At 40.4% G+C, this 24,559-nt stretch overlaps 1 protein-coding gene across 3 annotated transcripts in view; it reads left to right on the top strand.

Moving 5' to 3' along the window:
* Window positions 1-234: 234 nt before the first annotated feature.
* The window catches only part of mid2 (midline 2), a 144,734-nt gene continuing 120,409 nt past the window's right edge, over window positions 235-24,559 (top strand). For all 3 annotated transcript variants that reach the window (XM_069170436.1, XM_069170437.1, XM_069170433.1), the window contains exon 1: window positions 235-692. The gene's annotated coding sequence lies outside the window, so the exon portion shown is untranslated. The remainder of the gene's footprint in view (window positions 693-24,559) is intronic.

Genomic DNA, 24,559 nt, shown 5'->3' with positions numbered 1-24,559 from the left:
TTTGTGTGTTTTCTACATTGTTATGTTTTTAAAATGATTGTCTCTTTAAGTTTGAATATAATTTTATCACTGCAGCTATTTCGACAATTTAATTTCGACAATGAGACAGGTGCATTTTCCTGTAAAGATCTTGTAAATTGTGAAGGTTAAGACAGCGACACCTTGAGGCCACAGGGGGATGGGAGAGGAGGGAGGAGGAGGAGGAGGAGAATGGGTGCACACATTTCGGGATTGTTGCGCGGGCACTAGAGCAGCGGTGTAACCGATCCCAGCTGCTGCCGTGGGGGAGTCAGAGCTATTCCCGTCCCCCGTGGGTTGGTCACGTGTCTTTCGGGAGCGTTTGGGTTTGGGGACTAAGTCGGGAGGGAGAGGGAGCGCACCGTTGCGCACAGCCTAGTTGGAGAGCAACATTTTTTTAACAAGCGTTAATGATCCCGCGGCAGATCAAGCAGATCAGTTTTGTTTCGAGGCTTTGTCATAAACACTGTGGCTAAATACAGTGGCTCGTGATACACAGACCCGGCAGGCACTGAAAGTGTGTGTGTGTGTGTGTGTGTGTGTGTGTGCGTGATCCCTAAGTCACTGACTCGTCAAAACTTCTGCGCTTACGAACTGTGATCTTCACTGCGAGTGTCACACTGCTTCCAGCTCCTGCTACAAGTCGACACACGGAGCTGTCACGGAGAAACGAGGTAGGCTGTGTTTCTTTCTTGTGTGTTTTTTGTTTTTGTTTGTTTTTTTTGGCGGAATACAGAGAGTAACGTGCGCATGAGGACACGCGCTGGCCAAATAATCAGTTTCCGCAAGGCAAACGCTGTGCAGTGTTGTGCACGGGGTTCCAGCAGTATAATGACCCGTGTGAGCTGGTAGTGTATTAAAAGCTGCTCCCCGTGCACAGAAACCTGCAACATGAAAACAATGAGAGCGTGACTAATCTTTTGATTCGGGAAAACACGGCGTGAGTGCAAGTGTGCTCTGGCATGTCTTTACTGTGGTGCGTCAATTTGATGTTAAGGACTTAATATTGATGCATGTTTATGGTCTGCAAACGAGTGTTTCGAAGTATTTTAGAGTGATAAAACTACTACTCTCGATGATGTTGGTTTTGCTGAATGAGATCTTACCATCAGACTGCATCATCAGTAGGCTGACTGAAAAGTATTTTTACGTTTCCTGCTCTCATCAGTTCCGTCATTGTGTGTAGTACTAAAGATACCAAAGGGACTGACCTGAGCTGACTCCCAGCCTCGCCCCTGATGCCAAACAGATCTACAGTAGAAAAACGTTTTCTGTATCCACTGGAAATATAGTCATTACAGAGACATCAGTGTTGTCAAAATGATGAATGTGTGTTGTTATTTTGTGTTTCATAGCCTATTAGTTTAAAACAATGTGGATGCCAAAGTAGAAGACAGAGCCCACAAACTGTAGTCACCACAAACTCACAAATGATTACAATAGGAGTACAGTCTTCACAGGCTTATTATATCATTTTGGCTCTGACAGTTTGTCAGTGCAGTTGTTGTGAAGAAGGTGCTGCAGGTTGTTGTGGAGACGGTGCTGCAGGTGACAGTGGAAGGCACTGTGGCTTTGGCTTCAGAAAAGCAGAGTATAAAATGTCAGCTCCTCATCAATATTGCAGGATACTGAAGCAATGGGGAGAAAGAAAGTGGGGTCCAGTGTCAACCAATGCCTGGCCCTTTTTGATACTCTTAAATAACACATTATTTGTTAAAAAAAAACCAAAACACTTAAAGTAATGAGTAAAATTCAAATGATTAATTTCCAGCCCTAATACAGCTACACAGTCAAACACATATGTCGATGTGCTCCAAAGTGTGATATTCTGTCACAGCCACGTTGATAAAAAAAAAAGTGAAACATGCCAGCTGTTGTACTTTCCAAAGCTGGCAGTTCACCATCTTATAAAAAATGATTTATTTTCCCGCTCGCTCACTCGCTCTCTTGTTAATGCATGATCACAGTGGTTAATGAGACAGGTCTCAGCGCATGGGGCCTGACACTCTCAGACACAGCACTGCTAGTTGGGTGAATACAGTTGACACCCTCATTCATCATACAGCTATTGGGTGCCGCCTGCTCTCTCTTAGTCTATCCATGCCTGCCTCTCTCGCTCTCTCTTACTCTCGCTCTCCATTTGCACTCTTAGATGATCATTATTAAGACATCACAATGATAACAAAGGCAGAGCCTCTTTCCGTGGGAAAGACAGGGCATCAGCTTCTACGTGCTGGGATGATTATAACCATGACAGAGGGTTGCTATTCTGTGTTGATGTTGCAGCTGCAATGATTTCCAAGAATAGATGTAAACACCAACTGTACAGTAGTGTACCTGTTTGACTCTGAAGCTTCAAGCCAATTGTATAGCTCTAGAAAACTGTGCAACTACCTGCAAACGAAAAACCGACCTGCCAAATGTTTTTCACAAAGAATGAAGGACTTTAGACTATTTTTGAACAGCCACTGTGTTACATTTTTTTTCATATTTTTTAACCATCAAATCAAATTAAAACAAATCTCTCTTGTTTCTTTAACTCCTCAGAGCTTTAAGTGTTTTACCTGAATAATACTGCAATAATACTGCTCGGATTGGGGCTGCTTTGTGAATCCCACTACTGGTCTAGCAAAGCCACCATGCAATATTAAAATGTTTGAGATGTAACTGGCCCACATATGCTAAATCTCAACATATTTCATAATTAATAAACCGTTGATAAAAATTGTCAGCTCAGTCATAAGATTACAGCATCAATTTCTGTCTTTTTAAATTTACTCTATATCTTTATCCTTGGGATTAGTAGAGATTTTATAACCACTGCAGAGATAATTTATTCCCAGATGAAAACAGGAAATATCTTAATTATTTTTTTTTTTAAAAACATAACAGTTCTTTCATAACAGTTCATCTTAAATGTTTTTGTTGGCTGTGGGAGGTTCTGTGTACATCTGAATCGCTCTAGCCTCACAGATCATTTAGGCAGAATGGACACCCGACATAGGGATGTTTTTATTCAAGGCTGTCTATCAGCAGCTGTTTGAGTCTGAATAACGCGTTTCTCTATGAATCCCCTTCTTTGCCATGCCAAGAGGGAGCCTCTTAAAACAGCAAGGGGGCTGGCATGTTGTTTTGGTGGAAATTGGTTGAAGGATAAAACTCCAGCCTCCCGTGAAAAGACAACTTTGTTGTGAGACTTGGATGTGGTGGAGGTGTTGAACGTTTTTGTAAGGCTCACTGATTCTGACTGTAATTTGTGTGTGCTGTTTTAGCCAGCACGTTTATTGTTTCTGCATAAAAGTGCATGAAATGTGATGATAAATAAATGTTAAAGGTTCTAAATATTTCATATATATAAAAGAAGCTCCAACCCCAAATCCCAAATGTACAAAACACAGAATTTAAGATGTTATGTCTTCATTTATGGATTATATGGCTTTTTTTTTTTTTTAACAGTGCTGGAGACATGTTTTAGGATACCAAAAAGAAAACAACCAAAGCCAGCAGGGAGAAACAGACATCTAAACATAGAGTAAATGCAAAATGGAAAATATTTTGTTACTAATACATCAATATTACAGAGTGAAATCCGAAACTGGACATTTTGTTAAGGTCTATTCTAGACAAGTGGTAACCTCCAGGGCTAAGTAATTAAGTCAATGTGGACGTGTCAAAAACTGCCGTTCCTCAAATAGGAACTTGAGGTTGGCCCCAAAAGCTATTCATTCCAGATACACTACCATGTCAAAACGTTTTACTTTACAGCAGAAATTAACACGTTTACAACCTGGTTATCATAAAACCTTAACACATGCACTGCCTGAGTTTGTTACCCAGTACTCTGACTGGCTGTTTGTAGGACTTGAGGAAGTTGACATTTCAGCAACCCTAGCCTATAGCAGTGGCCTCAAAAGTCAGAAGCCCAGTGCATTCTGGTTGTTGTAGAATTTCTACCTTTTCAGCAAAAGGGAATAATAACAGTCATTTTCTTTGTTTTATGTGTTCATGAAGCACCAGTTTAAAATTTAGTAGCTTCTCACAGACAGCCCAGTTTTATGAAAGTACCATCTTTCCAGCAGTGAAATACCTCTTTAAGTAACTCAAACTTCCGGTGAAAAGAACTTTATTTTGAAACGTGGATGTGGTGGTCTGATTGGCTTTCCTCACTTATTATTTATAATAGATTTAACAGAGTATATTGAAAGAGCATGTATGATGCTCCAGCATTTAATGATAACTTTGAGAAGTTGCATAAAGAGTGGGTCAAATCATTAGAGAAACTGGAAATCATAGTCTTCTGGTCATAACACACTGATGTGAAAACCCATTTTGCTTCTTCTTCCTGCAGTTGCATCTCTCTTGCTGCTCAGAGTGTTTTTACTTTTGAAGAATCCGAATTTGTAACGGGACACAAAGCATCCCTTGATCTTTCCAGGAATACCTCCTTTCATCGTGTTCCACCTCATCATCCATTTATACATCAGATTATGTTGGCAAGACACCAAAAAAATACAATTTCCTCGTGACTTAACTCCATATGTCAACATACTATCACTTTGTTTTAGGTCTATAAGAAATACAATTAAATTTGTATTTCAGAGTCATGGGTTGCTTCTTAATCTTTCATCTGATCTGTTGTTCTGTGCCGGTTCTTCCCTCCATATTTTCCACCAGCATGCTGCAATAAACACGGATCAAAATAAGAACACTGAAAGGCAAATTCATTTCTTGACTTAACTGAACAAAAAGCAATTTGTACAGCCTTCTCACATTGCCACCATTTATTTAAAGCTAACTGTGTTTACCTATTTGCGTGCCAAGAACATTCATGCCTGCTTGCATCTGTCGACCCCTGTATGAGTGTGTATGCGTGTCTGTGGATACTTTTCTCGTCCAAAAGATTGAAATTATGACAACGTGACAGAATTACCTCCGGTAGGCAGAATGTGACTGTCACTGCACTGAACAGCCCCACACGCATCTCTGCCAGCACAATGGCAGGAAAACATTTCAGCCTCCAGTCAACATCACAGTAGTTTGTCTTGCCACTCATCGGGGGTTTAATATTCAATTATGAGGGTCCTCTAGTTCACACTGTGTTGAAAGGCTTGTGGAAAAGCCCCGCTGATTGATGAGTAGGCGTCTTTGCTATATAAGCTCACAGTACGGCCCCGAAGGAGGAAGAAACATGACAGATGGCTTGTGGGGGTGTTTTCACTGACGTGGCAGGAGTTTCTTATAGTTTTGCCTTATTAGTGGGTATGTGCAGTAACAGGAGCACGACAGCGAGTCACTGTACTTCAGATGGAACTTTTAAGTGAAATCAGGAAATTGCTTCCCGTGATACACAAGTTTTTATTCCTCTTTCTTTAAACCAACAGAGATGCAGCCCGATAGAGGAAATGCAAAAATCCATTTAAATGTGTACGCAAAATGCAGCATTAGGGATTTAGAGGTGTTCTTTTGAACTGCCCGTAGAAGGGTATTGTGACAGTGTCATCCCACTGCCCTGTTAGTTTAGCTGTGACAGTCTGTCAAACTGTCACATCCAGCTGAGTCCGAAGAAGTGGAGGTCTCACTGTGTTGTGCTGACAAACAACAAGCAGGCAGAGAGTGAGACAGGCGGTTCAGCATTTGCTCGGCCATAGTGTGGGAAGAGAAGTTTCTCCTTTGTCATCTCATGACAGATAAGATTCTCCAGCAGTCAGGTATTTGGACCTTGCTCGTGGGCTGTTTCTTGGCTGAAAACTGGACCAAGCTGTCAGTCAGATTAGTGCTGTGAGCCATCGGTGGGAGTGCAGTTCTATCCTCGAGGGGACAGGCCTTTGAAAGATCTGCAAATCCCCAACACCGAGCATGCACACACACAGGCATGCACAACTCCCCCCCGAAGAATGAAGGGACGAGATCAAGCTGGGTCATGGGAGGCTCTTTTCAAATAATGTTCTCCTTCGGGAGAATGCAGCGTCCTCCATGCCCTTCATGCACATGTGCATGTATTTACCCTCGAACACGCCCACACACTCATCCACATCCTGCTCCCCCTTCAAATTGAGGACAGCAAAAACTCTGACACATGATTGGTTGCCCTGTGTTTATGGGTCGCTGATTCTAACTGCAGTTGGTATGTACTGTTGTAGTCAGTATGTTATAGCCTCTATAGAAAAAAAAAAAATCATTAAGGTTTACTGTGAGCTGTTACACATTTTGCAGTTTTTCATATCTAAAATAACTATTTCCAATACCAGAATATACAAAAGACAGGACTGGAACATGAGCAGAAACTAATAATTATTTTGAAACTGATTAACTATTTTCTCAACAAATCACATTCTAAATTTCCAGGAGACCAAGGTGATATTGGCACCGTTCTTGTTTTGTCTGACAAACAGTTGACGTTGGTTGAAGGATGGATTTCCAGCTTCCTTAAAAACAAACAACTTTTAATTATGGAAATATTTTCTCTATTTACCACAGTCACAATTTCCAGAGGCCCAAGGTGACCTTCATATTCATCTAATCAACAGTTCAGCTGGACAGTTTAAAACTGCATTTAATGTTGCCATGGTAACAAAGGTTGCACAACTTTAAGGGAATAGTAACTTTAATGCACAACACAATTCAAGTAATCATTTTAACCCAAACCATTTTCTTTCTCTAACCAATACGTTTTTGTCCCTAAACCTAACTAGGGGCTCTCATTTAGGAAACACTCCTGTGAGTCGTATTTGAGGGAAGGAAAAAAAAAAAAATATATATATATGGTCGTATCGGTTGGAGGACTTGATGCTATTGAGGGTGAGAGCAGAATTTCTATCAGGTTTTCTGCTGGCTGAACCGTATTTGTAGTGCCAACATGTACCAGGATGCACGACTTGTGAGCTTTTGACACCTAACTCCCAAATCCTGCGGTTCCCTTGGCCATGTCTCCCTCCTTGAGACACCCACTCAACCAAAAATTATGTGCAGTCAGGATCAGGAAGCTATGAGTACTGATATTGTATTGTTAGTAGCTATTGGAAACATGAACAACACAATGTGTTGACAACATTGGTTTTCCAATTTTGTCGTGTATCACCCATCTGTTACTGCCTGAAACATTGACTCATCAGTAAATAGGACTTTGTTTCAGTCATCCACTGTGAAATGCTGGCTCATCCCAAATATTGGGCTTTGTATCCCCTCCGAGAAATGGTTTTGGGGGCCGCTGCTCGTTGTCTGATACCACGATTAGACAGCCTACTTTTGACAGAACTCTCTGTGGTGATGTTGCTTTTCTCTCCTTCAGTGAACAAAGCTCGATGTATTGATTTTCTGATGGTGTGGTCATTTTTGGTTTGCCTGATCAGCTTTGGACACAGCTTATCCAGTTTCTGCAAAGTGTTTCAGAGTGCCATTCCCTGCCCCCTCAGAAACCTTCAGTTTAGTCATGATTTAAAGTGAGAAAGCTTCTCTTTGACCAGAATAACAATTGAACACTTTCTGACACTTTCACTTAGTTCTGATGCGTTGTTTCTTACTATAGTCAGTGGTCATCACGAGGCTGCTTAGTAAGCCATGTTCTGCTGGAAACTTGAGGGGCAACCATATTTATAAAAGGTTAATGGTAGCTGCACGTTTATTTACTGAAACAAGCCTCTGATGAGTCGATCAAATCCACCCAGGCTGGGTGGAAATCTGAAGGAAATCTGACATTTTGTACAAAGACGAGGTCAGTGTTACACATTCACTTAAATTTGATTGCTGACCTATAAATAATGCAGAATCCAAAATATGATCTTGTCTTTTCACATTTAATATCTTCTTGTCTTTTTAAATGTTTCTAAATCTTGAAACGTTCAGATAATTTCCAAGTTCAATATGACAGATTCTAGATGTAGTCTAAATTTTTTGGATCCGGTGGATAAATGCTAAAAGCAGAAAGATCCTGCTATATATATATATATTTAGTGTAAGAAACTATAATTTATATTTCTGTGAAATTTAATCACGGGATCTTTATAGTTTTTACTATTGTCTGTACATTGCATTCATGGAACCATCTGAATATCACAAAAAGTCAATCCCCGCAATGTTATCATCCAACTCCCCTGGGGTGTGCTCATTGGAGAAAGATTGCATGGCCGAGGTGACATGTCCTGCATTCAGAGCAGTGAGGGTGAAGCTGGGCATGACTGAGTAATCCAACTCAGGAGATGTTGATGTTGTGATTCTCAGCAGGAAACTGCTGGAAATAATCCTAAACTATCCGAATTATGTTTACCCACCAGAGGAAAACAGCTGCCGGCCTTTCGTTCCATAAATACTCTGAGGCATTTAGCTGTACATTAAAACATGAATAGGTTTTGGTCTCAACCACTTCCTTCACTTAAATCCTCAGTAATACAGTTCATCCCTTTCTGAGAAACACCACGGATTTGTGGGAAAATGTCCTTTTATTGCTTTAAATTGAAATGTTTTTAGTAAAGGACATTTTTATTCTGATTCAGTGCACAGATTTGAGAAACACCACGGATTTGTGGGAAAATGTCCTTTTATTGCTTTAAATTTAAATGTTTTTAGTACAGGATATTTGTATTCTGATTCAGTGCACAGATTTGGAACAAACAATATATACAGGTTGTATAAAGCTTAATCCAATGTTTACACCCTGCTTGTCATCAGTGCAAATTGAATCTGTTTGAGAAACCATCACCTATAAAGGTCATCATATATCTGAAGATATGTGAAAGTCTGTCTATTCAAAACTGTCTTTGATCAGAAAAGTCCTCTCTTTCCTTTTCTATTCAATATCTGTATTCAGCATATTACCACCAGATGATCACATGCTGATTAATGGCTTTCTGTGGAGAGTGCGTAGGCTGCAGCGGTTTGAGGGGGAACTGAATCGAAGATGACAGTGACCTCTGGTTGTCCTCTGTCACCACTTGTTCCACTTAGAAACACAGCAGGGGATGTGGGGTGGGGGTTGGCATCTTCTTTACTTAATTCACCATGATAAATTACTCCTAACCTCTCACTGTCTTGCTGACCCCTGCTGCCAAACAAGGATTTCCACATACATGCATCTATGAGCATGAAGTCCCCTTCCTCGCCTCTTCCTCTTATTGTCTACCTCTCTTTCTCATTCAGATTTCTTCGACACACATACACACACCCAGTCGACATACATGATCTAAATCTCCCCTTTGTAGTTTGTAATCATCCCTCTCGCAGGCCCTATTCGTTTTCCACTCAGTGCTGGCAGTTTCCAGCCAGATTATCTGTTATGTGTCCTCGGCTGTGTTGATAGGAATGTTAATTATTAGGTTTATAGAGAGAAGAAACAATTTGTCACAAGTGTACGCCGTTAAATTATAAGGTCGCGTACGCTTTTTTCACTGACCCCTGCCAATTGCTTTACCTCATTGTTTAGGCAATGCAGCTGACAGAAGAGCCAACTGACCATTTAACTCACAGTCCTCTGAGTGGCTCCAATCAACCTGTCTTGTAAACTTACATTAGTGAGTAATGGCCTGTGTTGTAGGTTTTATAGAACACTGAGCCATAAGCATAGTGATAAACTTGGCTGTAACGTACCACATAATTGCGATCTGCTATCTGAGTTGTGCGTGTTGTCTGCATACCAACTAATCAAAGAATTATACATGCATAATTATAGTTGTATAAATGTATTCAGAGGGACTCTAATTTCACATTCCATTTTCACCACTTTGTAATTTCACCTCCTCATTTTGAGAGATAAAGATGTGTGGTTCATGAAGTAAGGTCATCAACATCATAAATCAGTGACATTTCTTTTCAACTCCACTGAGTTCGTGGATTTTAAGGCAAGGCTGATCTGCAGGACCAAACACAGGCAGTCATTTTGTGCCTAATTATTGGGTTTTAATGGGACATTACCAAACTTAGACTTCGGAAGAGAGTGATTTGGCATTACGGGAAATGCTGAAGCAAACAAATGTTTCCACTTAAAATACAGGGCAAGACAATCTTCCTACCTAAACTGATGTGACATTTTTGTCCCCATGCTTGCCAGGTCAAACCTGAGAGTGCTTTCATGCTAAGCTGCAGGATCATATGAGCAAGTCAGATACAGTAACTCCAGTACTGGTCAGCTTATCACTTTTATTATTAGAATGCCCTGACTCTGGAGTTACGGACTTGACCTCTTGATCAAAAATAGTACAGCAGGTGAAAAGTGAAGATAGAGAAAAGTTATGTTTCCTGCTCAGCACTGGATATCAAATTTTGATGCATGCCTAAAAACTTTCTCCAGCTCTGATTAAATGTTATAAATCAAAGATGAAGGTACTGTTATGTGGTGGTGTTGGTGAACGGACTCAAATGCAAACACACAGCAGATGACTCGGAAACGGGAATATTTCTTTTCAAATAGAGCAGGGGTAAAGTGAACTGAACGTGCACAAACACAGAAATAGTCCAGGATGGCTGGAAGCCAACAATCGTCTCTCTCCCGACTTGGGAGCCTCCCTGAGTCGGGGCAGGTACTCGAGCTAGTCCGGAATGGGAGAGAGTCAGCGAGACCCGTGCATGCAGGTGACGGATGCTGCCGTAATTCTCACCAGGGCCGAGACAGGCGAGTCTAAGCTGGCTTGTGGGCGCGTCCCTGCACTCCACACCGGGCAGCGTGGGTTCGGACAGAACCGCTGCGGCGGCAGGCAGGTGGTCGCCGAGGGGAGGTTGGATACCTAGTGATCTCCGTGGGACGATACAGGACAGCAAGCAGGTTCAACTGTGTGGTTTTCCATGGAACGACACAGGACAGCACGCAGGTTGGATTGTGTGGTTTCCCTTGGACCGACACAGGATTGCCAAGACACGTCAACTGGTGATCTCCGAGGAACGACACAGGACGGCAGGTACGTACCACAGGGCAGCAGACAGGCACGCTGTAGGACTGCAGCAGGCAGTAGACAGACAGCGGGTCAGAACCGGAATTGCAAAACAAGCAAACGGACTAACTGAACTGCAGCGTGGTACCAGGTGAGATGATCGGACGGACTGACGCAGGCGGAGAGCAGGACCGGGGTTCATATACTGCCAGGTGGTGATTACTGGTGTGAGAACCAGCTGTACCAGCTGAACGAGGTGTGGTAGTGGGAGATGACTGGAGGCGGGCGGTGGAATGAATACACACCCTCCAGACACAAACCAAAACATCGGACACATGACAGACAAAGACAAACTGGGGAGAAGACAGGAAACATGAGGAGAAGGGTGATCGGGGGAAACAGAGGGAGCTACAAACAGGGACAGGCAGAGATCCTGACAGGTACTTTACAAAGAAAGACTCTGGAGGATCTAGTGGACTCACTGCCCATCCCTTAAGACTGGTAAGGTCAGCTGTGGTCACATAAGCAGGCCTTGACAGCCCTCCGCCTCTCAGAGCCTGGACAACATTCAGCATTCTGGCTCCCTGCCTCCACCACCAATGGGTTTTTCATACAGAAAATAAAGACGTACTGTTGCGTCACGGCTTTTTCAGATCCCATAGTTAAACTCCTCAACCGATGAGAGAAGAAATCTATCCTTAGAAAACTCCAACAAAAGCAAACTCACAAAACCCGTGCAGCCGAAGCATCCTGGGAAAAGGCCAGCAGCCCAGTCCCCCAACACATCACCACCACCCCCACCTCCACCACCAGCATTCTGCAGCTATGTTTAGGATGTGAGCTAAGATAAAAAAAAAAAAAAAAAACTTTCATTCTCCCAGTGTGTTTGTGTGTTTGGTTATCAGAAAAACGCCACAAACCTCTCTGAGTGTGTTTGGGTGTTGTCTGTCTTTCATATGTGCTGAGATATGAAACTATGGTGATGATGATTGTGTTTGAATAGCTCGAGATAATGAAGCAGAGCCTTTTTGTTAAAATGTTATCACAGCACCACTGCCTGTGTGAGCACATAATCTCACCCTTTACACATTCACTTTTGAATTAAGAGACCCCGAGTGGATTGGTTCAAGGCTATTTTCTTCTGTGATATGCTTTGATATCCCAATATATTTTACGCATTCTCATTCATCTCATCTCCCGCAGGCAATGGGAAGAAAAAGGTTCTTTCTTTCTTAATGTAGTTTGAACTAATTTTTTTCTTTCTGACTTGATCGAAGGCACTTTTTACTGTCGACAAAGACATTATTAGGAACACCGCATCAACAACTGACACATTTGTGCTTATTTGATTACCACTTTGTTCTGGTACTTGATGTTTATCTCGGTATTGTTGACTGTAATGTTGAATCCCTCCAGATATTTATTACACATTGCTTGGATCAGGTAAAATGGTAGCAGAAGCAGTGTACAATTCCCCTACTACTAGCACTATAAATACTACTTCTACTACCACTACTACTATACGATAACTACTGCCACTACTATACCTACTACAACTACTAAACCTATTACTATAACTACTAATACCAACATTACTATACAATAACTACTACACTACTATGACTGCTACTATTACTACTATAAATACTACTACAACTACTGCTAATAATAATACAATAACCACTTTAATAACTGCTGCTACTAGTACAAGTACTATCACTAATAGTGCTACTATAACAACAACTACTACCACGAATACTATTACAACTACTACAACTACTGAAATAACTACTACTGTAACTACTACTATTGCTGCTGCTACTACTATAAATATTACTACCACAACTACTGCAATAACTACTACTATAACTACTGATACTACTGCTATAATATTAATAGTATTCCCAAAATTTCACACAGGTGAGTCAACTCTGCTTGACTGTTTTCACTTTTGAGTGGTTTCATGTTGACTCATGTCCTTATAAGCCATGATTCACAGCCCCCAAACAAACAATTCATTGTAATATGCTCAAAAATGAAGCATTATCAATCATTATTTAAGTCCTGCACAGAATTCAATCAGAGGAGCATCAGTTTAAAAGTGATTCCTCTCACATGCTATCAAGCCATCAGTTCCTCTGGACAGGGAATCTCTTCATTGACAGCATATGAAAAGGAAGCGGGCGGCATATTAAGCCTGAGTTTCTCTTATCTTTCCTAAGGGATCTTGTCTGTGCCTCCAAACGGATCCAGGCATACAGAATCGAGACCCGCTCTGCCTTGTAATTAGATCCTCGCTCCTTTGCATGTAAACTGTAGTCCAGAGGCGGTGCGATCTCTGCCCCCTCACTGACTGATGGTGCTACATTTGTCGCAGCTCCGCGAGGCTTCACTTGTGAGACTCTGTCTTCGAAGACATGTTCCCATTCTTTTCCCACCGGTCACACTGCCGTAGTGTGTGTGCTGTTTGCTTACACTTGCTCTGTGGGAGTTATTAAGAAATCTTTTGCCCAATATTTCTAACGCTGATACTGCTGTCCATTCCCGAGTGAGAAAAGCAAGATCGGTGCCTCAACACAATGTGACTCGCATTAGGATTGATCAGTCTGTTGTTTAATCAATCAGCTACTTGAAATTCACACAGAACATTTAAAAAGACATTCTTTGTGTCAAAAAGCTTTGCTAGATTTTGTACTGTGTTGCTTGCTGCTCAAGGAAACATTGTTTTTTTGTATCCAGAAATGTCAACTGGAGTGTCAGAAAATTAAATTAGAAATATTGTGATATGATTTTAGTGTATTTTGTCACTTTTGGACAGTGACAGGCTTGCTGTTTCCCATTTTCAGTTTTTGAGCTAAACTACACTAACCACATCCTGGCTTTAGTGTCATATTTAATGGATGAGAGTGCAATCAGGCTCATCATCTATCTTAATAAAGTGGAAAAAGTATATATTCCAAAATATCAAACTATTTATTCAAGAGGATTGGTCATATATGTTGAATCTTTTTTGTGATTTTGATCTTAACAGTAAATCAATCAGTGACTGAGGGGGATCTTTTTTTTGTTGCCAGACTCCATGTCTGGCACCAGAAATTAATTACCCTAAATTAATTAAATTTGAAAAAATAACGAACTTAACCTGTACACATTTTAAGAGAAAAGGACCTCAAAGGGGGCTCAAAGTGTTCCTTCCCTTTGGAAGGCAGCTATTCAAAGGCTTTAGCTAGCTAACCTGAGGTATGAAATGGGATTAAAATGAAAATGAAAATGAGCTGGAGAGATTTAGCAGCTGACTTTAGGTATTCTTGACGTAGATGATGAGTAGCCCATTCCCTGTCAAAAATCGGTGGCCCAAATTAGATTTGCTCAATTAATCTTATGCCTCATTTTGTGTCTGTCTGTATGTGTGTGTGTGTGTCTCTGTGTGTGCCTGTGTGTGTGCCTGTGATAGTGCTGAATATGTGCATGTAAGTGGTTTTTATCATAAAATCACAAAGTCTTACTTGGGAACAAAATGGTGAAATAAGTCTGTTAATAAAAAAGACTTAAAAGTTTGAAGTTTCATTTCAAGGTGAATCAACCTGCATAGATCCAAACAGATAACCCCTTTCAGTACGTGCTTCCCCTGTAATAGCTTGAAGTTGTTCACAGCCTCCCTCAGCATATGAAAGTTTGATGTAATATTCAGATAATTTTTCCACGCATTTCCTCACCATTACATTTTTGAAGCCTGTTTTTGCCTCCATTTCTCGCAGTGACAGATTGAAATATCCTCTAGTGTGATGAGTTACTTTTATTCTTGAATTAGGGTAGTGTCTTTGTGTTTCCAGAGATGTAGGCCTGTTCTCTATCTCTCACACTGAACTCTGCTGACAAGGGAGATGCTAATAATTAATGACATTTTTGAAATCTCTTTCAAGATGCTCTAGGAAACCGCACAAAGGGAAAAAGGAAGAACATAAAACGATTTGGAGCGTGCAGAAAAAACTAAAAAATCAGCCAGAGAATCAAATGGGGAGTCTTTTAGCAAGAGATTCAAAATTGAATCAAATTTGTAGTGTTTGTCTTTCCTTCTCTTTCTCTCTGTGACCCACTTAGGGTTCCAATTCATAAAGAAACATCACTATAATAAGCTTTGACTTTAAAAAAAAAAAAATTATGAAGGGTATCATTTCAGAAAAGAGGCTGTGACACAAAGTCTAATTGAAAGAAATCAAATATTTTGTTTAAAACAAAAACAGACAAATTCACTTGTTTACTGGTAAGAGCAGAAACCCTGCTCACTGAACCCCAATTATGTGTGGGTGAGTTATCGCTTATACCAGCATGAGTAATGTGTACATGCCATGGTTGACTTACTGTCTACAGATGCCCATAAGTCATACCTGTCAATTACCTTTTCATGACATCGACTCTTAGTCTAAATTAGACATTTTATACCAGAAAAGATCAAAGATAACCTGAAATGTATGCAGGCTGTAGATACTACTGTATGTGCAGCAAGCATTTGATTTAGCTGAAAAGTTCAGTCATTTAAGTCATTTAAATCCTGGAGGGTGAGATGAGTGGGGCAGACACGGGGGTGAGATACAGCCTGGAGGAGAGAGGAGAAATGAGACAGATGGAGGGAGACTCGGACGATCACTGATATGAAGACAGATGGGGGACAGGAGAGTAAAGGACAGTTTGGTACACAGTGGGTGCCACCATAATCCCAGTGTCCTTTGCGGCAATTACAGTGTATGCTCACACATAGACATGCAAAGCTGTAGCCTTTGTACTCTAAAGAAGAGACCTGTTTCATGGTAGATTTCTCAGGACCTGCCAGCTGAAGGGGATTGAATTTCAACGACAGCAGCAGCAACAGCTCCAATAGCACCGCTATTAAATACTGCAGCGGAATCGTGTAGAATGTCACCCATTTTATCGGTTTCTCTGCTCCGTCTGGTCTGTGGATTTTCTTTCACTACTATAGGTGACACATTCATTTTGCTCTTTTGTTTAGCACATACTGTAGTTTGTGCTTTGAAACCTGTGAGCCATATGCTTTATATGTAGGCATGCTTGCTTGTGTGTGTGTGTGTGTGTGTGTGTGTGTGTGTGTGTGTGTGTGTGTGTGTGTGTGTGTGTGTGTAAGAAAATCCTCTACTTTGATGCATAGCTCCAAAATGTGGGTCAACAGAAAACATGTGTCATGTTGAGAAAAGAATTAGGAATATCTGACAAAACCATGTCATAATGTAAATCAAAATACATTTTTAATTGTCTCTAGTGAAGATAGAAACCGTTCCATAGTCTAATGACGCTTTAGTGATCAATTTGAATTTATTTCTGTAAATATATGACGAGCTCAGTCATTATCACCACAAGAAAACAGCATTAACCTACAATAGTCATACATTACAGATCCAATTTTCTCTTTGTGGTTGGTCAGAGATTAATACACTTCAGAAACCCGGTCACAACTAAACGCCTATGTTGCTACTTTGATTGGTGACATTGTGGAATTTACAGCAGGTTAATTAAAGCGTTTCCACGTGCAGCTCCTATTGAGGCATCTCAACATTTTTATCTTCTTTACTAGGATTAAATTTAAGTCAGATAAAGCTTTCAAAAGGTACCCATAGCAAATGCTAATAAATGATCTTAATGATCGTAATTAATCACTACTACACACACATTACATAAATACTGATGTAATGGGTGGATGATTTGGTTCATAATGTGTGACATACTTCATCATTTTAGTAATATGTTGTTGTTAATTATTTATTTTAATATGTTACTTAGTTATTATCTAATTAGAACTGCTGATGGCTCTCTTTAATGTCATTAGAGCTGGTCTCCCAATCTGTTCACCACTGGTTCTCTGCTCCTCTAATTTGAAGCTCTTCTTTGTGTTTACACATTTCAGTGGTATTTTGACATGCAACATACCCATATGTATCAATAGGGAAATGTAAGGTAAAACGTAACAAATTCTAAAAGGAATAGCTACCTCAAATATGATATTATTTCATGTTAGCTCCCGTAATGTCCACAATCACAGCTGGAATCTCATGTGTGTTTTACCAGGAGACACTAGATGGCACTATGGATATATAATCCCTGAGAAAGCTTCATGCCTCCCTCACCCGCTCCCTCGCTCTCATACACACACAAAAAATGATAAACATGATTTTGTTGTGCCATGAAAGCAGAACGATTAGAAAACATTTTCACATGTTTGACGGAGGGAAATCTGATTCTTTAAGCGTGTGTGTGGAGCCGAATCATGTGAGGGCGTGCTCGTGCTTATTTCTTTTGAATCAGGCACCTGCTTTAATCTCAGACGTCCTTAACATGTAAAAGAATTACATTATATGCTTGTTTAGTCAACAGATACTAGTGCATTTACTATGGAACTCTTAAACCACTTTATAGTGTTTGCCTTCAGATGTGCACAGAAGAGCTGTGCAACATTTACATATATATGTTTATGCCTGTTTTTGTGTTGTGCACAGCATTACCATGGGAAAGGTATGGATGTTTGTGTGTGTGTGTGTGTGCGTGTGTGTGCGTGTGTGTGTGTGTGTGTGTGTGTGTGTGTGTGTGTGTGTGTGTGTGTGTTGGGGGGGGGGGGCTATGGGTACACAACATTGCAGGGACCATAATTTGTGTTTCTGTGTGTGTGTGTGTGTGTGTGTGTGTGTGTGTGTGTGTGTGTGTGTGTGTGTGTGTGTGTGTGTGTGTGGTGTTTGTGTGTGTGCGCTCCCAATCCCTTTAAACAGAGTGTTCCTCAGCTGAGGGCTCTGCCTCATGAACGTGCATGTTGTGTCATACATTTAATCTGTTCCATGTTTGGGATTAGCTTTCCCCTTCACACAGAGGATGCTCTCTCCTCTCTCCTATCCTATCCTCTCCTCTCCTCCTCCTCCTCCTTCCACATCACATCTTATATCCTCTCCGTTTATTTTGTCTCCCTGCCTCCTGTTTTTCCTCCTCTTCTTTTGCATATAAATGTAATTTTCATTCCTCATGCTCTCCTCATTCATTGCCCCCTCTCTTCTTCTATTTTCTCAGTTTCCTTTACGCTTTTTTTCTCCTCTCCCATATGGTTCCACTCAGCAGTAATCAATGCAATCCAGCAGGCCCTGCTTTGATGCAGCCGTAAGCATCATAAGCATCAATATGTCAAAAACAGTTCATGCTCAAATTGTCAAATGCAATAAATGAATGAAAATCTGATGAACAATTGTGCTGAATTATGATTTTAAAAGAGTGTATCTTTGCGCTCATGGAATATTTTCCAGATATTAAACATTGACACATGGTCAACGGTTAACATGGTCACAGCACTGTGACAGTATGCAGGATCCGATTGCCATCATCTATATTCAGCCTGCAGCATGCATGTTTCAGTCAAATTTCATAGTGTAACTTTTACACTGGCAGAGCAGATAGTTAGAGGAGTCAATGAGGTGGGTAATGCATAGTATGGGAACATATCTTTAATTTTATTTCGGCAGGCTCTTTTTTATTATTATTTTATATCCCAATAGACCTTTACAATGTCTATAACCTATGGAAATGTTCCAGTCTGATACTCAGTATGTGCATCAGTTTAGGAACAAATGTAGAATGAAATATCAGACAAAATGTACAATTTGAGAAAAAGTCTTGACAAATGTGTATTGAAATGTCATGTGAACATAAGATGTGACCTGCCATTAAGATAGATGGTAACACATGATAACAACAATATCCACAAGTACACCGTATGGCTGTATTTCCCGTTTATAAATAATAAACCAAAATTTCAATAGAAACACCACAAACTTGATAAAACACTCACAAGGAGACTGACTTCTTGAAGCAGCAAGCAATACGTTTGTGCAGAGAAAACAAATATTGTTGGAACTATCGAGGAAGTGAGAAATTATCTCCAGAGAGCTGATAGCAGAGATAATCACAAGATTTATTATGGGTGACCAACCCTTTTCCGTAGCTGAAAAAGTTGTGTTTCAACTCTTAACTGCACGCACATCTAAAGCCTTTCTGTTCACAGCCAAACCAACAGGAAATGATCTGTCCACATCTATAGAACCAGTTTATGGATTCCGTTCGAAACTCTGGGAAAACTGTGGATTTAACAGTTGACATACAGCTCTCAAACATGTTCCCTATGGTGTTACTTGTCAGCAAACTTCCTGTGTTTTACATGAAGCAACTGCACAGTCTGAGCATAAACATTTTTTGCATTTAACATCTCATGAGCAAATTATGTGTAATTTTCAGCCAGCAGAGCTCTAAAGACTTTACTCTGAGCTGGTCAGTCAGTGCTCATCTTTAGTCCAGACTCATATTTCTAAACATCCACTGGATAGACTGCAGGGAGGGTTTCTGTAGTCACTTGTGATCCTCAACGGACGAGCCACACTGACTTTGGTGATCCCCTGACCTTCCCTCTAGCATGCCCGGGAGGCTGACATTTTTGTGTTCAGTGAAATGTCTTGACAACTATTGAATGGATTCCCATGTAAGTATTTTATTCCAGCTGTACAATAAACCAGGGTTGTGTACTGCAATGCTTTTAAGCAATGATTACACAATATTACATGTGTTCGGCTCAGATTATATGTTTTGTTTTTTTTACCTGTGTATGCATTATGTAATCGGTGAGAACTACACAGAATAGTCTGTATAGTGAAGAGGGAATGTTTTCGGATGTAACCTAAGTGATGTTTTTTAACATTTTTCACAACCTGAAAGAAAGACCATCAATTGTCATCCCCTGTTTATAAAAGTGGACATAGCTTCCGGGTCTGAAAAATAAAGTCAATGGGGAAGTGCCTCAAGCTGCGATATCACCGAGTGCCGCTCGAGGTTGACTCCAAAAAGCTTCCGGTTACACTCCCATTTAACTTGTCCCATTAAATTCTAAGTCAGTAAAAACATTTTTTTTTTTAAAGTTATTTCGGTTTTGTTAGCTAAAGTCACTGCTGTTTTTTTAGTTCTCTGGTGGTCCATCTAAAAATAATCCTGTTGTTAATTCAAAAGTAAGACTCAAAAAGCAGTGTTTTTGGTGGCGTGTCTGTTTGATTGACAGGCCTGTGGTGCAGTCAGGTTATGTCTATCGGTGGGCGGGATGTAGTATCTTCGGGGTTTCAATGAGATTGAGTCAAATCCACCACTCGCTCCCCCAGCTCTTCCAAATAGGGTCACTTATGGCTCAAAACTAGCAAAATTGCACCGGCCAATATCCGGACTCGAGGCTTCACAACAGCCATTCACAAACCAATTGGTGATGCCACTGTTGGTTGCCGCTTATCTACAGTGCTGTAGCATTTAAGAAGAATGAATGCAAAATTGTTTTCCTTCTCCCTCATACATGACTGGAGACCACAGCTAAAAATAAGTTACTACACTACAGTATCATGTCTGTTGTCCATAATTTGTAATTGACCTGCAGCTTTTCTGCTTGCTGTCCGTCCTTCAGACGTTAGGTTTTGCCTCTCAGTGACCTTTTCACAAACAGAACTAACAGATCAATGACAGAAGAAGCTCTGTTAGCTTTAAACAAGCACACTCTTCAACTCCAATGTTTATCCACACTAATTATAACACTTCATTTGTCAAGAGAGTTGTCTGGCAGTGTGTGTATGTAGACTGATGATGCTCAGCAAGCCCATAACAAGACCACTAGAACTGACACAACAACACAAGGACAACTTATCCTCTTGCTACAGAATAAAAATCAGTTATCGATTTTATTCGGTCAATGATAACTCACAACAAGAAACTTAATGCCGAGAGTAGTAACGGAGAGGCTTGTGGTGGTTAAGTGATTTATAAAGATGGCAATTAGAGGACTGCTTGAGGCAGCTGCTCTCTTCGAGGTGTCTTGGAGTTAAGTTGCCAGCCCAGCGATATTGTAAAGATGACAAAATTGGGAAAGGCCTTGGAAAAAAAGTAGGACATGGCAGTTTCTCCATTTATAACAAGGAAGGAGGGTAGCAGCTAAGAGAAGGCTTCAGTAGGCATGATTTTAATGAAATCACAGAATTAAATCCCCCGATTTAAAAACAAAACAAAAAAAAGAAAATTGACTAAATGTGGTTGATTAAAATTGAAATTTAAAAAGCATCATATGCTCAAAATTGACATGTCTAAATCATTTTCATTACAGTCACCTTTTCCAGAAAGCAAGCAGGTACAAGGAGTGTGTGTGGTTTACTGATGTCCAAGACCTTCAAACTTTAAAATAATTCAAAGTTACTGCATCACTCACTGTGCGACCTGACTGCTTTTAGAATTCCCATCATTGCTCTGGTGGTCCTGGACAGATCAATAGCTGTGATCATGAACAAATCTCCCCCAAATCTTCGGAGAAGAGAAGATTAGACTCCGTGATCCAATCATTCTGTCTTTGAGATCGAGCTATTCATGGTCACAAATAGCAATTACACCATTCTAGAGGATAGGGAAATTGATTCATCTCTTTCTTGGTTAACGCCAGTATTGTTTTCTATATTCATAATCGTAAGAGCTGATGATACTTTGGAGTGTGTAAATTTGTAAGTTTTATATAGGTATAAGATTGTCAGCTTTAGTCTTTTTGACTCAAACTATTAGTTTGAGTGCAGTTTATTTGTAAAGTGTACAAATGCCTGTGGGATTCAGTGTAGTACTCTTGATTACAGTAACTTAATTCTAGTTACATGGCAGTTTAGAGACATCATTTCATATATCCTTCCAAAGAAGGCTGTAACCCGAAGAAAGGCAAAACCATTGTACCTGCATAAGCGCTTTAATGATGTGGATGACATGTCCACATGTCGAGTCGCATCAGTATTAATGGGAAATAATGGATTCAACATTTCAAACATGCTAGTCAGCGACATTGGTGTGTTAAGATTAAGACCATACTTAGAACCAACGCTGTAAAAAAAAAAATGCCTCCTGAAGAAATCTAAGTCAAAACATATTCTTTCATCCATTTTGGAGCCTATACCCAATCTAGTCTTTGATTTTAAGTGTTCAACTCAAAGAGGGCAGATGGTTCTTGTGATATATTCATTTATTGAAGTACAACACAGCTCAATCTAAAAAGCAGCAGTGTTTGAATCCAATATTAATTTCCTGTTCTGAAAGATCCCTTTTCAATATTTCTTCATGGCCTGGGTTTTTAGTACTGTCTGCTTTTTTTCTTTACTGTAATTTAGATGGACTGAAGATACTGGTTGTTGGATGTGACACAGAGAGGAACATTTCCATGTCTGTGTATAGCACTATTTCTGTGCATGCATTCACAGCATGCTTGTGCAAATACAGGAGTATGTGCAACTACCACTTCAAACAAGCTGTGGTTGTGTCTATAGCCTTTTTTTTTGTGGAAAGGCCCTTTGATACAGCATGTAAGAGCTCCTGCTTGGGGTGTATGGCTGATCTCCTCAATGCTGCTATGAAGGACAGTCCATTTATTCATGTCCGTTCCCAGAGCCCCAGCATCTTGGCTCTCCAACACTCCTTCAAAGAACATGGAACAAAGGGCATATTCTGTCACCAGAGTAGAGGGGAGAGAAATAGTGTGTGTGCATGTGTGTGGCTGAGGGTACATTAAACTTGGAAGTGTAGGGAATCTTTGTGCATGCATCCAGCTGAATGGCCTTTGTGTCCATTTTTGTGTATGTGTTTGCGTGCCATGAGCACATGTGACATCCCCGTGACACTGGTGGGAATACCCACCAGATATTACGCCACACGGTTCTCTGTAAAACTTTGCTCTGCACAAAGGGCCCGTTTCATGCTCGGCTCTTTAGAAGCTCATACATCAAAACTGCGATTGGGTGGGTGGTGGTTTGCATTGTGACAGATTAGCTTGGGGCCTTTTGTCCTTGGTTTGACTCATGGGAACGAGGCACTGTTGTGACTTCGGAGTCTCATGTTTCTGGTTTCAGTCATATCATCGTGTTAATTCCCACATGATGAACAGATACATATGTGTGAAGTCATTGCAGGTCATTTTACGATCAGTTTTGACTGTGGCACGTCCCAAAGGGTAGTTTTCCTTTGCACCTCCGTCCTGACACTTCAGCTGAAACTGTATTCAGTCTCTTCCTACTCAGTAGATACTCTTGCATACTCTCATGCTCCTTTTAGGCTTTTGTTGAAATCTCTTAGTGGTATAGCAGTTCTGAGAACTTAACTTCTCAGTACAGGAGCAACAAGAATACAAATTTTATTAAATGGCATATGTGAAAAGGTTTTTAAGGATATTCCAAACTCTATGATTTCCATCCTTTCAAGATTATATTGTTTTGATGATGTTGATCTACTATATTTAGCTTTACTTTGGTGATATGACAATCAACTTATGAAATCCTATACTGAACTAAAACTCAATTATTGCTCTGGGTGCATCTTCAGTCTGACATTTATATGCATTGATTCTGAAGCATTAGACTAGTTTATATCCTTGCAGAGTCAGCCTCAGTTCTACCACATTATCCTAAAAGCAGGCCTGTATTACTGGCACAACAAGCTTGAGCGAGAGCTTAAATGCTGCTTGTGGCCTCTTGAGAGTCTTATTCATGTTCTGTAATCAAGACTGAATTTTTAATTTGTAGTGAAAGGTTGAAGAGTTGGATTTGATCCAAAAAAGTCTTTCTAACTTCATACTACCCTGCAGATCTTAACTCTGCAGTTTCAACACAAACTTCTGTTAATACATGGAAGGAAAGGGAATAAAAGAAGTGGATTGTTCCAACAATTTATATACATTTTGAAGGTAACATTATACAACCTTTCCCATTTCTCAGTCTATTGACAGGATGCCCTCTTTTTTTGTCCTTTTAAAACTTGAATTTCAGCACAGTCTTTGGTATTTGGCACACCAGAATCCTCGTTTCCACCATGGTCAAACTGAAATTGAAGCTTTTCATGAATTTTTGTAATGAAATTCAGGTAGAATTCATAATTTAGATCAAATTATCCAAAGCATAAAGAAATGTATCATTGTCTGTACATGCATGCATGCTTCAGCAAACATGCTGCCTCTCTCTCTCTCACTGTCTTTGTGCCTGGAATTAGCTGTACCCTTTCCAGAACCCCATTACATCTCCTTTCTGCCTCCATGTTCACACTGCTTGGCCTGCCTGTCCCCATCTACAACAAGGCTCCATGCCTCATTTTGACCCTTCACAAGCTGTGTGCCCATGGATGAATGGAGAAAATTACTCTGAAATGAGCCTGAAAAAGCACCCCTCAACAAAGCCAGCCATTTGTAATCTTCTACTTTGCATTGTTTGCCAGAATAGCACCCACTCTTCTTCATCTCTGCTTTTTTTTTTGCCACAGTTGTGTTTGTTTTCTTTACACTGAATAATGTAAATTTGTCATTCCACACGTAGTCATTTTTCTGGAGGTTAAAGTAAGGCATCTGAATAGCCGTCATGTTTGGGAAGAAGTGCAGAATATGTTCGCATCAGTTCCTAACCCAGAAACTGATTTGTAAGTTGGGGGATTTTTCAAGGACACACAGAACGGCATTCATATTCATGCATGGTGATCAAATGTAAACGATTACCCAAAGGATTATGGCAGCAGCAACATTTTCTCTCACTCCCAGATTTTAGGCCCCGTTTTTAGAACAGTTTTTTCCTGGTTGTGCAGGATCACAGTGTGAACATCAAAGCCAGAGT

Source organism: Embiotoca jacksoni, unplaced genomic scaffold (genome assembly GCF_022577435.1).
Source record: "Embiotoca jacksoni isolate LCO1_2020_lvr unplaced genomic scaffold, fEmbJac1.0.p SCAF_5, whole genome shotgun sequence".
Lineage (NCBI taxonomy): Eukaryota > Metazoa > Chordata > Actinopteri > Embiotocidae > Embiotoca > Embiotoca jacksoni.
This window is presented reverse-complemented; position numbering and strand designations above follow the sequence as displayed.